General features: G+C 48.1%; 2 non-coding genes across 2 annotated transcripts; both read right to left on the bottom strand.

The window, feature by feature from the left end:
• Positions 1-5,546: 5,546 nt before the first annotated feature.
• LOC149578928 (25S ribosomal RNA) lies at positions 5,547-8,802 on the bottom strand. The gene has a single exon (XR_016357912.1). It is a non-coding gene; the product is annotated as a 25S ribosomal RNA (ribosomal RNA).
• Positions 8,803-9,026: 224 nt separating this feature from the next.
• On the bottom strand, positions 9,027-9,180 carry LOC149578927 (5.8S ribosomal RNA). Its single transcript, XR_016358183.1, has one exon. It is a non-coding gene; the product is annotated as a 5.8S ribosomal RNA (ribosomal RNA).
• Between the last annotated feature and the right edge of the window lie 811 nt (positions 9,181-9,991).

Raw genomic sequence — 9,991 nt, 5'->3', positions numbered from 1 at the left:
AGACTTAAAGAGTCAACTTGGTGAGAGTACTTGGTGGGGTGAACTGATGAACGGACTTAAAGAGTTGACTTGGTGGGAGTACTTGGTGCGTCGACCTGGTGGGGTGACATTATGGACAGACTTAAAGAGTCAACTTGGTTAGAGTACTTGTTCTGGTGACTTGATGAACAGACTTGAAGAGTCAACTTGGTGGGGTGACCTGATGAAAGGACTTAAAGAGTCAACTTGGTGAGAGTACTTGGTGGGGCAACTTGATGAATGAACTTAAAGGGTCAACTTGGTGGGGTGACTTGATGAACAGACCTAAAGAGTTGACTCGATGAGAGCACTTGGCGGGGTGACTTGATGAACAGACTCAAAGAGTCGACTTGGTGGGAGTACTTGGTCGGCCGACTTGGTGGGGTGACTTGATGAACAGACTTATAGAGTTGACTTGGTGAGAGTAGTTGTTTTGGTGACTTGATGAACGGAATTAAAGAGTCATCTTGGTGGGGTGACTTGATGAAAGGACTTAAAGAGTCAATTTGTTGGGGTGACTCGATCAACGAACTTAAAGGGTCGACTTTGCGGGGTGACTTGATGAACGGACCTAAAGAGTTGACTTGGCGAGAGTGCTCGGTGGGTTGACCTAATGAACAGACTTAGAGAGTCAACTTGGTGAGAGTACTTGGTGGGCCGACCTGGTTGGGTGACTTCGTGAATTGCCTTAAAGAGTCAACTTGGTGGGAGTACTTGGTGGGGTGACTTGATGAACGAACTTCAAGGGTCAACTTGGCGAGGTGACTTGATGAACGGTCCTAAAGAGTTGACTTGGTGAGAGTACTTGGTGTGGTGACTTGATGAACAAACCTAAAGAGTCGAATTGCTGAGATTACTTGGTGGGGTGACTTGATGAACATAGTTAAAGAGTAGACTTGGTGAGAGTACTTGGTCGGCTGACTTGACGAACACACTTGAAGAATTGACTTGGTTAGAGTACTTGGTGGGGTGACTTGATGAACGAACTTAAAGATTCAACTTGGTGGGCCGACTTGGCGGGGTGACTTGATGAACGAACTTAGAGAGTCGACTTGGTGAGAGTAGTTGGTGACTTGGTGGGCCGTCCTGGCCAGGTGACTTGATGAACAAACTTAAAGAGTCGACTTGGTGAGAGTACTCGGTGGGCTGACCTGGTCACGTGACTTGATGAACGAACTTAAAGAGTCGACTTGGTGGGTCGAACTAGCGGGGTCACTTGGTGGGCTGACCTGGCAGGGTGATTTGATGAACGAACTTAAAGAGTCGACTTTGTGAGAGTACTTGGTGGGTCAAACTGGCAGGGTGACTTGATGAACGAACTTAAAGAGTCAACCTGGTGAGAGAACTTGGTGGGCTGAGCTGGCGGGGTGAATTAATGAACAAACCTAAAGAGTCAACTTTGTGAGAGTACTTTGTGGGCCGACCTGGCGGGGTGACTTGATGACCAAACTTAAAGGGTTGACTTGGTGAGAGTACTTGGCGAGCGGACCTGGCGGAGCGACTTGATGAATGAACTTAAAGAGTCGACTTGGTGAGAGTACTTGGTGGGGTGACTTGATGAACAAACCTAAAGAGTTGACTTGGTGAGAGTACTCGGTGGGTCGACCTGGCATGGTGACATGGTGAGCAAACTTAAAGAGTCGACTTGGTGAGAGTAGTTGGTGGGCTGACCTGGCGGGGTGACTTGATGAACGAATTTAAAGAGTCAACTTGGTGGGCTGACTTGGCAGAGTGACTTCATGAATGAACTTAAAGAGTCCACTTGGTGGGCCGACCTGGCGGGGTGACTTGATAAACAAACTTAAAGAGTCAACTTGGTGAGAGTAATTTGTGGGCTGACCTGACGAGGTGACTTGATGAATGAACTTAAAGAGTCAACTTGGTGGGGTGACTTGATGAATGCACTTGAAGGGTCGACTTGGTGGGGTGACTCTATGAACAGACCTAAATAGTTGACTTGGTGAGAGTACTTGGTGGGGTGACTTGATGAAAGGACTTAAAGAGTCAACTTGGTGAGAGTACTTGGTGGGGCGAGTTGATGAACGCACTTGAAGAATCAACTTGGTTAGAGTACTTGGTGGGACGACTTGATGAACAGACTCAAAGAGTCAACCTGGTGAGAGTACTTGGTGGCTCGACTTGATGAGCAGACTTAAAGAGTCAACTTGGTGAGAGTGGGCCTAACGGGGTGAGGTGGTGACTGGGCCTAACGAGGAGAGTTGGTGGGACGACTTGGCGAGTGGAATTAGAGAGCCAACGTGGTGAGGCGACTCAACAAGGTTGTTCATTGAGATGACATGGTGAGCTGACTTGGCGAGCGAACTTAAAGAGTCAACTTGGCAAAGTACTCAAGTCGACTTGGTGAGGCGGCCTAGCGAGCGTGCTCAAAGAGTCAACATGGTGAGGCGACTCATGGTGAGGAGCTATCCTTGAGCCGACCTGGCGAGAAAACTTAAAGAGGTGACTTGGGCAGGCTGACCTAGTGAGCAAACTTAAAGAGTTGACTTGGCAATGTACTTGAATAACCAACTTGGTGAGTTGACATGGTGAGTGGGCTTAGAGAAGCAACTCGATGGGGCAACTTGGTGAGCACACTTGCTAGGGCAAGGTGGTAAAATGACTAGGTGATTCAACTTGGTGAGCTGACTTAGGGAGCTGACTTGGTGAGCGAACTTAAGGGGTTGACTTGGTGAGGCAACCTGAATAATCGACTCAGTGAGCTAACTTGGGGAGCCGATATGGTGAGCGGTCTTAAAGAAGAGGCGACCTGGTGGGGCAACCGGGTGAGGTGAGACGGTAAGTCATCTTGGTGAGCTGGCTTGACGAGCTGTGAGCGAACTTAAAGAGTCAATTCTTGATTTGGAATAGACCACGTGGTCGGATGACTTGGTGAGCCAACCTGGCTAGCAAAATTGACAAGAAAACTTATAGAATCGACTTGCTGTCCCTAGCCAGGATCGCACGCCTGGGTCGACCCAACTTGGGTCACCCGACTCTGTCGCCCCAACCTTGGGCGAACCGACTGGGTTGCCAGAGTGGGTCAACGAGGGGGGAAAAAAAAAATCATGGGAGGCCCTATATAGCGAAAAGTACTAAATTTTGGGCATTACAAAAAAAAAAAAAAAGAAGTTACCCGCTTTTGGATGACGCACAAGTTTCAGTTCACGTATTGCCGATCTGACTCGAGGTGTTACGCCTAGCTAGCCAGATTCGAGGTAGGGTAGCCGATTTGAGAATTTTCTTTATAAAAAGAGATCATGATATGCCCCATAAGGCAAAAAAGAATGAAATTTTGGGAGTTCAAAAAAAAATGTTACCCAGTTTTGGATCGCGCACAGGGCTCGAGTCACGTAGCATCGAGGTGCCCTGGGTGACATGATTCGAGAAAAAATTTGATGGTGGCATGAGTCATGCAAAAACATTGGAGGCCATTAAGGCTCAAGGCGCTTCAAGTCAAGGTTGCCGAGGCGGGTCGGGTTGAAAACTTTGGGCGTTAACCACAAAGAAAAAGTTAACCGCTTTTGGATCACGTACATGGCTCGGCGCACTTAGAATCAAGTCAAGCATGGTGACATGAGTCGTGCAAAAAATTTGGAGACGACTTGAGTTGGGGCATCCCACTCTATTCGAGTTCAAAACTATGGGACTTGACAAAAAAAAGAAAAAACAAAAAGTTACTCGATTTTGGATCACGTAAGTGACTGGGGCCACTCAGAATCAAGGCGAGTGCGGTTACATGAGTCGAGCAAAAAAAAAAATGGAGGTAGTTAAGGTTCGAGGAAATTCAAGTCGGGGTAGCTAAGTCAATTCAAAAACTTTGGCCATTAGCCAAAAAAAGATTTAATCTCTTTTGGATCACGTACATGACTTGGGGCGCATAGAATCAAGTCAAGCACGGTGACATGAGCGGTTCGAAAAAATTGCAGGCGATTAAGGCTCGAGGCGATTTGAGTTGGGGTTGCTGACACAATTCGGGTTGAAATCTTTGGGTGTTAACCAAAGAAGGAAGAAGTTAACCACTTTTGGATCACGTACATGACTCGGGGCACCAAGTCAAGCATGATGACATGAGTCCTGTGAAAAAACTGGAGGCGGTTAAGGCTCAAGGCGATATGAGTCGGGGTTGCCGACACAATTTGGGTTGAAAACTTTGGGCGTTAACCCAAAAAAAGAGTTGACCACCTTTGGATCATGCTCATGACTTGGCGCACTTAGAATCATGTCGAGCATGGTGACATGAGTCGTGTGAAAAAATTGGAGGCAGTTAAGGCTCAACGCAATTTGAGTTGGCCACGTACATGACTCGGGGCACTTAGAATCAAGTCGAGCACGGTGACATGGGTTGTGCGAAAAATTCGGAGGTGATTCGAGTCGGGGTAGCCAACTCGATTTGAGTTCAAAACTTTGGGCGTTAACCAAAAAAATAAGTTGACCGATTTTGGATCATGTACATGAGTCGTCTGCCCTTGCAAAAATTACAAAACCCGAGGACCCACCTGGAATTTGCAGTCGAAAGATTTTTCTGCCCTCATGAAAATTTACAAACCCCACCTGCTCGAAATTTGGACTTGGAAGATTTTTTCGCCCTCGCAAAATTTACAAAACCCACCCGCTCGGAATTTGGCACTTTGAAATTATGAAACCCCGCCCACTCAGAATTTGGACTTGGAAGATTTTTTCGCCCTCACAGAAATTACAAACCCGACCCACATGGAAATTGCACTTGGAAGACTTTTTTGCACTTGCAGAAATCACAAAACCCCACCCGCGGGGAATTTGGCACTTGCGAGATTTTTTCACCCTTCCAAAAATCGCAAACCCCACCAGCTTAGAATTTGGGACTCGGGAGATTTTTTCCCCCTCGTGGAAATTTTACGAAACCCCACTCGCTCGAAATTTGGCACTCGGGAGATTTTTCTACCCTGGCAGAAATTTCTACAAAACCCCTCCCTCCCGCCTGGAATTTGGCACTTTGGAGATTTTTTCGCCCTAGCGGAAATTGCAAACCCCACCCGCCAGGAATTTGGCACCTGGGAGATTTTTACACCCTCGCAAAAATTGCAAACCCCACCCGCCAAGAATTTGGCACTTGGGAGATTTTTTCACCCTCGCAGAAATTTTCACAAAACCCCACTCACCCAGAATGTGGCACTTGGGAGATTTTTCCGCCCCGGTAGAAATTGCAAAACCCCACCCGCCAGGAATTTGGCACTTGTTATATTTCTTCGCCCTCGCGGAAATTTTCACAAAACCCCACCTGCTCAAAATTTGGCACTTGGGAGAGTTTTCCCGCCCTCACAAAAAATTGCAAACTCCACCCGCCCGAAATTTGGCACTTGGAAGATTTTCCCGCACTCGCAAAAATTGCAAACCCCACCCGCTGAGAATTTGGCACCTGAGAGATTGTTACAAGCTTGCAAGAAAAAACCTTGCAAACCCCACCCCCACTCGGAATTTGGCACTTGGGAGATTTTCTCGCCCTCATGCAAATTACAAACCCCACCTGCCTCAAAGTCGAAAAAGGTTTTATGAATCGAGGCGACAGAGGGCTGAATCTTAGGGCGAAAAAGGTTTTACAATACCTCATCGCTTATTTCAGTCGTCTGCAAAAGATTCTTCTCGCCGACCACTTGAAATTAATATCCAAGGTTGCTCCAATGGGCTAGTGCGCCGATCGGAGATATCCAATGACGCAAGCCCCTTTTAAACTAAGCGCAATGACCAAATGTGTGAATCAATGGTTCCTCTCGTACGAAGTTGAATTACTATCCTGGCACAGATCATTAGTAGGGTAAAACTAACCTGTCTCACGACGGTCTAAACCCAGCTCATGTTCCCTATTGGTGGGTGAACAATCCAACACTTGGTGAATTCTGCTTCACAATGATAGGAAGAGCCAACATCGAAGGATCAAAAAGCAATGTCACTATGAACGCTTGGCTACCACAAGCTAGTTATCCCTGTGGTAACTTTTTTGACAACTCTGGCTTCAAATTTCGAAAGTCTAAAGGATCGGTAGGCCATGCTTTCACAATTTGTATTTGTACTAAAAATCAAAATCAAATAAGCTTTTACCCTTTTTTTCCACACGAGATTTCTGTTCTCGTTGAGCTCATCTTAGGACACCTGTGTTATCTTTTAACAGATGTGCCGCCCCAGCCAAACTCCCCACCTAACAATGTCTTCCGCCCAGATCGGTGCGCCTAGACGCACCTTAAGGCCGAAAATTTGGGCATTGCCCTGTCTCTGCCTCACGGAATAAGTAAAATAAAATTAAAAGTAGTGGTATTTCACTTGCACCCAAAAGCTCCCACTTATTCTACACCTCTCAAGTCATTTCACAAAGTCAGACTAGAGTCAAGCTCAACAGGGTCTTCTTTCCCTGCTGATTCCGCCAAGCCCGTTCCCTTGGCTGTGGTTTCACTATATAGTAGATAGGGACAGTGGGAATCTTGTTAATCCATTCATGGGCATCACTAATTAGATGACGAGGCATTTGGCTACCTTAAGAGAGTCATAGTTACTCCCACCGTTTACCCGCGCTTGGTTGAATTTCTTAACTTTGACATTCAGAGAACTGGGCAGAAATCACATTGCGTCAGCATCTGCAGGGACCATCAAAATGCTTTGTTTTAATTAAATAGTTAGATTCCCCTTGTCTGTACCAATTCTATGTCGACTGTTTGCCGCCTAGGGAAAGCCCTCCGAAGGGGGTATCTTGCATCCATCGCCCGATCGGCACGCGACGGCCCACCCTTGCCGCAGGAGCAGTTGGGGTAGGCTGCTAATAGCCCACGAGTTCGGGGCACAGACCTCTAGGCCTAGCCCTCAGAGCCAATCCTTTTCCCAAAGTTACGGATCCATTTTGCCGACTTCCCTTACCTACATTGTTCTATTGACCAGAGGTTTTTCACCTTGGACACCTAATGCGGTTATGTGTACGACCGGGTGTGAACAGTAAATGGTCCTCTAGATTTTCAAGGGTTGCCGAAGGTGCACCAGACACCGTGGGATGTGCGGTGCTCTTCCAGCCACTGGACCCTATCTTTGATTGAACCAATTTCAAGGTGGGCAGGCTGTTAAAAAGAAAAGATAACTCTTCTCGGGGCCCCCGCCGACATCTCCAAATTTCCTAACATTGTCGTCCGCCGCCACGTCCCGGTTCGAGAATATTAACCCGATTCCCTTTTAATAATCGTGTAAAGTGCACCCTTGAAATAGGGTTTCCCCATCTCTTAGGATCGACTAACCCATGTCCAAGTGCTATTCACATGGAACCTTTCCCCACTTCAGTCTTCAAAGTTCTCATTTGAATATTTGCTATTACCACCAAGATCTGCACCAGGGGCTGGTCCACCTAGGCTCACACCTAAGGTTTTGCAACAACCTCCACGTCCTCCTACTCATCGGAGCCTGGCACTTGCCCCGACGGCCGAGTATAGGTTGCGCGCTTCAATGCCATCCATTTTTGGGGCTATTTGATTCGGCAGGTGAGTTGTTATACACTCCTTAGTGGATTTCGACTTCCATGACCACCGTCCTACTGTCTTAATCAACCAACACCCTTTGTGGGATCTGGGTTAGCGCACAATTTGGCACCATAACTCAGCTTTCGATTCATCCCGCATCGCCAGTTCTGCTTAACAAAAATGGCCCACTTGGAGCTCGTGATTCCGTGGCGTGGCTCAACAGAGCAGCCACGCCGACTTACCTATTTAAAGTTTGAGAATAGGTCGAGGGCGTTATGCCCCCGATGCCTCTAATCATTTCCTTTACCCGATAAAATTCGCACGTGAGCTCCAGCTATCCTGAGGGAAACTTCAAAGGAAACTAGCTACTAGATGGTTTGATTAGTCTTTTGCCCCTATACCCAAGTTAGATGAATGATTTGCATGTCAGTATCATTGTGGACCTCCACCAAAGTTTCCTCTGGCTTCGCTCTGCTCAGGCATAGTTCACCATCTTTCGGGTCCCAACAGGTGTGCTCGCACTTGAACCCTTCACAGAAGATTAGGGTCAGTCAGCGATGCACCCTCTGAGAGGGGATCTTGCCAGTCAGCTTCCTTGTGCCTCGCGGGTTTTCCCAACCCGCCAACTCGCACACATGTTAGACTCCTTGGTTCGTGTTTCAAGACGAGTTGGATGGAAAGCCTGCTGGCCAGCGCCATGAGCACACAGGTGCCCAAGAGCCTACCATAAAGGTGTACGCTTTGCTCCTTGACTGTTGTGACAGAAGTATTTGTGCGACCAGAAGGTCATGCTTGTGCTGCCGCGACAGCCCGTGTTGGCACGTCCCCCGAACCGAGCGGCGGACCGGCTCACACCATTCTGCATCCAACCGGGGCACATTGCCAGCCTCTATCCACTTCCCTCCCAGCAATTTCAAGCACTCTTTAACTCTCTTTTCAAAGTCCTTTTCATCTTTCCCTTGTGGTACATGTTCACTATCGATCTCTCGCTCGTATTTAGCCTTGGACAAAATTTACCACCCAATTAGGGCTGCATTCCCAAACAACTCGACTCACCGACAACGTGTCATGGTGCGATAGGGTCTGAGCCCAACGGGGCTCTCACCCTCTCTGGCGCCCCCTTCCAGGGGACTTGGGCCTGGTCCGTCGCTGAGGATGCTTCTATAGACTACAATTCGACAAGCGCGTCCGTCAATTTTCATGCTGGGCTCTTCTCGGTTTGCTCGCCATTACTAGGGGAATCCTGGTAAGTTTCTTTTCCTCCACTTATTGATATGCTTAAACTTAGTGGGTACTCAAGCTTGACTTGGGGATGCGGTAGAGATGTGGCAATGCCCGCACTGCAGTGGGCCACTGAGCCCAGAATAAAGTTCCTCGCGAGGAATCATTCGATCGGCGCAAACCAACGCCAGCCTTTGCGAGCCACCGCTCATCGCGATGAATCGACGAACCTCGTGCTCATTTCAACTGACCACGCACCACTCGCGGACACGAACAGCCATCTTCACTCCTCACTAGGGAGTGAAAAATTTTATAGTGCGACACCCAAGCAGATGTGCCCTTGGCCGAGGCCTCGGGCGCAACTTGCATTCAAAGACTTGATGATTCACAAGATTCTGCAGTTCGAAATAAGTATCGCATTTCGCTACATTCTTCATGGTGGTGAGAGCTGAGATATCCATTGCCGAGAGTCATGATTTTGTTTTGTTTTTGTCTTTCAGTGACCCAAGCATGCAAGGCACTGGCTCGCGCTTCGTTCTTTAGATTTCTAAGGTGTGCGATGCACCCGTGTGTTGGGTGTTGACACATCTCAAACCCCAAGCACCCAATGGGTGCGATGAGGAACACTGTGGTGTGTCCTTGCCACATCAACTTGCAAAGGTGGGAGGTAACGAATGGGAGAGCCATGTCAGTAGACAGGGCCCCTGCCCCGCAAATCATGTGAGTGCACCCATCCTAAACATAGAATGCTCGAAGTGACGATTCAACACACCTGGGCAAGGAAATGGGGGGTTGCAGCAGTCTTGACTTGCCACCGTCGAAATCTCAATGGGGGACAAGGCCTAGACCCCCTCTGAACTGCAACTGAGCAGAGACCTCTCGCTCTGAGGTGGATGTTGTTTGAAGTCACCGATCCTAATCTAGATTGCATTCTAGCATCTTCTTCGCCCCGTGGGGAATCCACACTTTCGATCATGGGCATTTGATGTGACCCTCAACCTCAACGGCACTAGACCCATAGCTTGGCCATCCAGCACATCGCTGCAGGGCCGAGTGTCCGCATGTAATCAAGATTTTGGGGGCGGGGAGGAGGCCAGCTCCATCCCCTACACGATTCAGGGTCTTGAACCGACAATGATCCTACTACAGGTTCACCTACAGTAACCTTGTTATGACTTCTCCTTCCTCTAAATGATAAGGTTCTGTGAACTTCTTGTGACATCGCCGACAGGAACTGTCGTCATCACCATGATCCGAACACTTCACCAGATCATTCAATCTGT

The sequence above is a fragment of the Cupressus sempervirens genome, chromosome 1 (genome assembly GCF_028749045.1).
Source record: "Cupressus sempervirens isolate cs-2001-9-10 chromosome 1, ASM2874904v1, whole genome shotgun sequence".
Taxonomy (NCBI): domain Eukaryota; kingdom Viridiplantae; phylum Streptophyta; class Pinopsida; order Cupressales; family Cupressaceae; genus Cupressus; species Cupressus sempervirens.
Note: the sequence above shows the minus strand (reverse complement) of the source record. Positions and strands in the feature narration are given on the sequence as shown.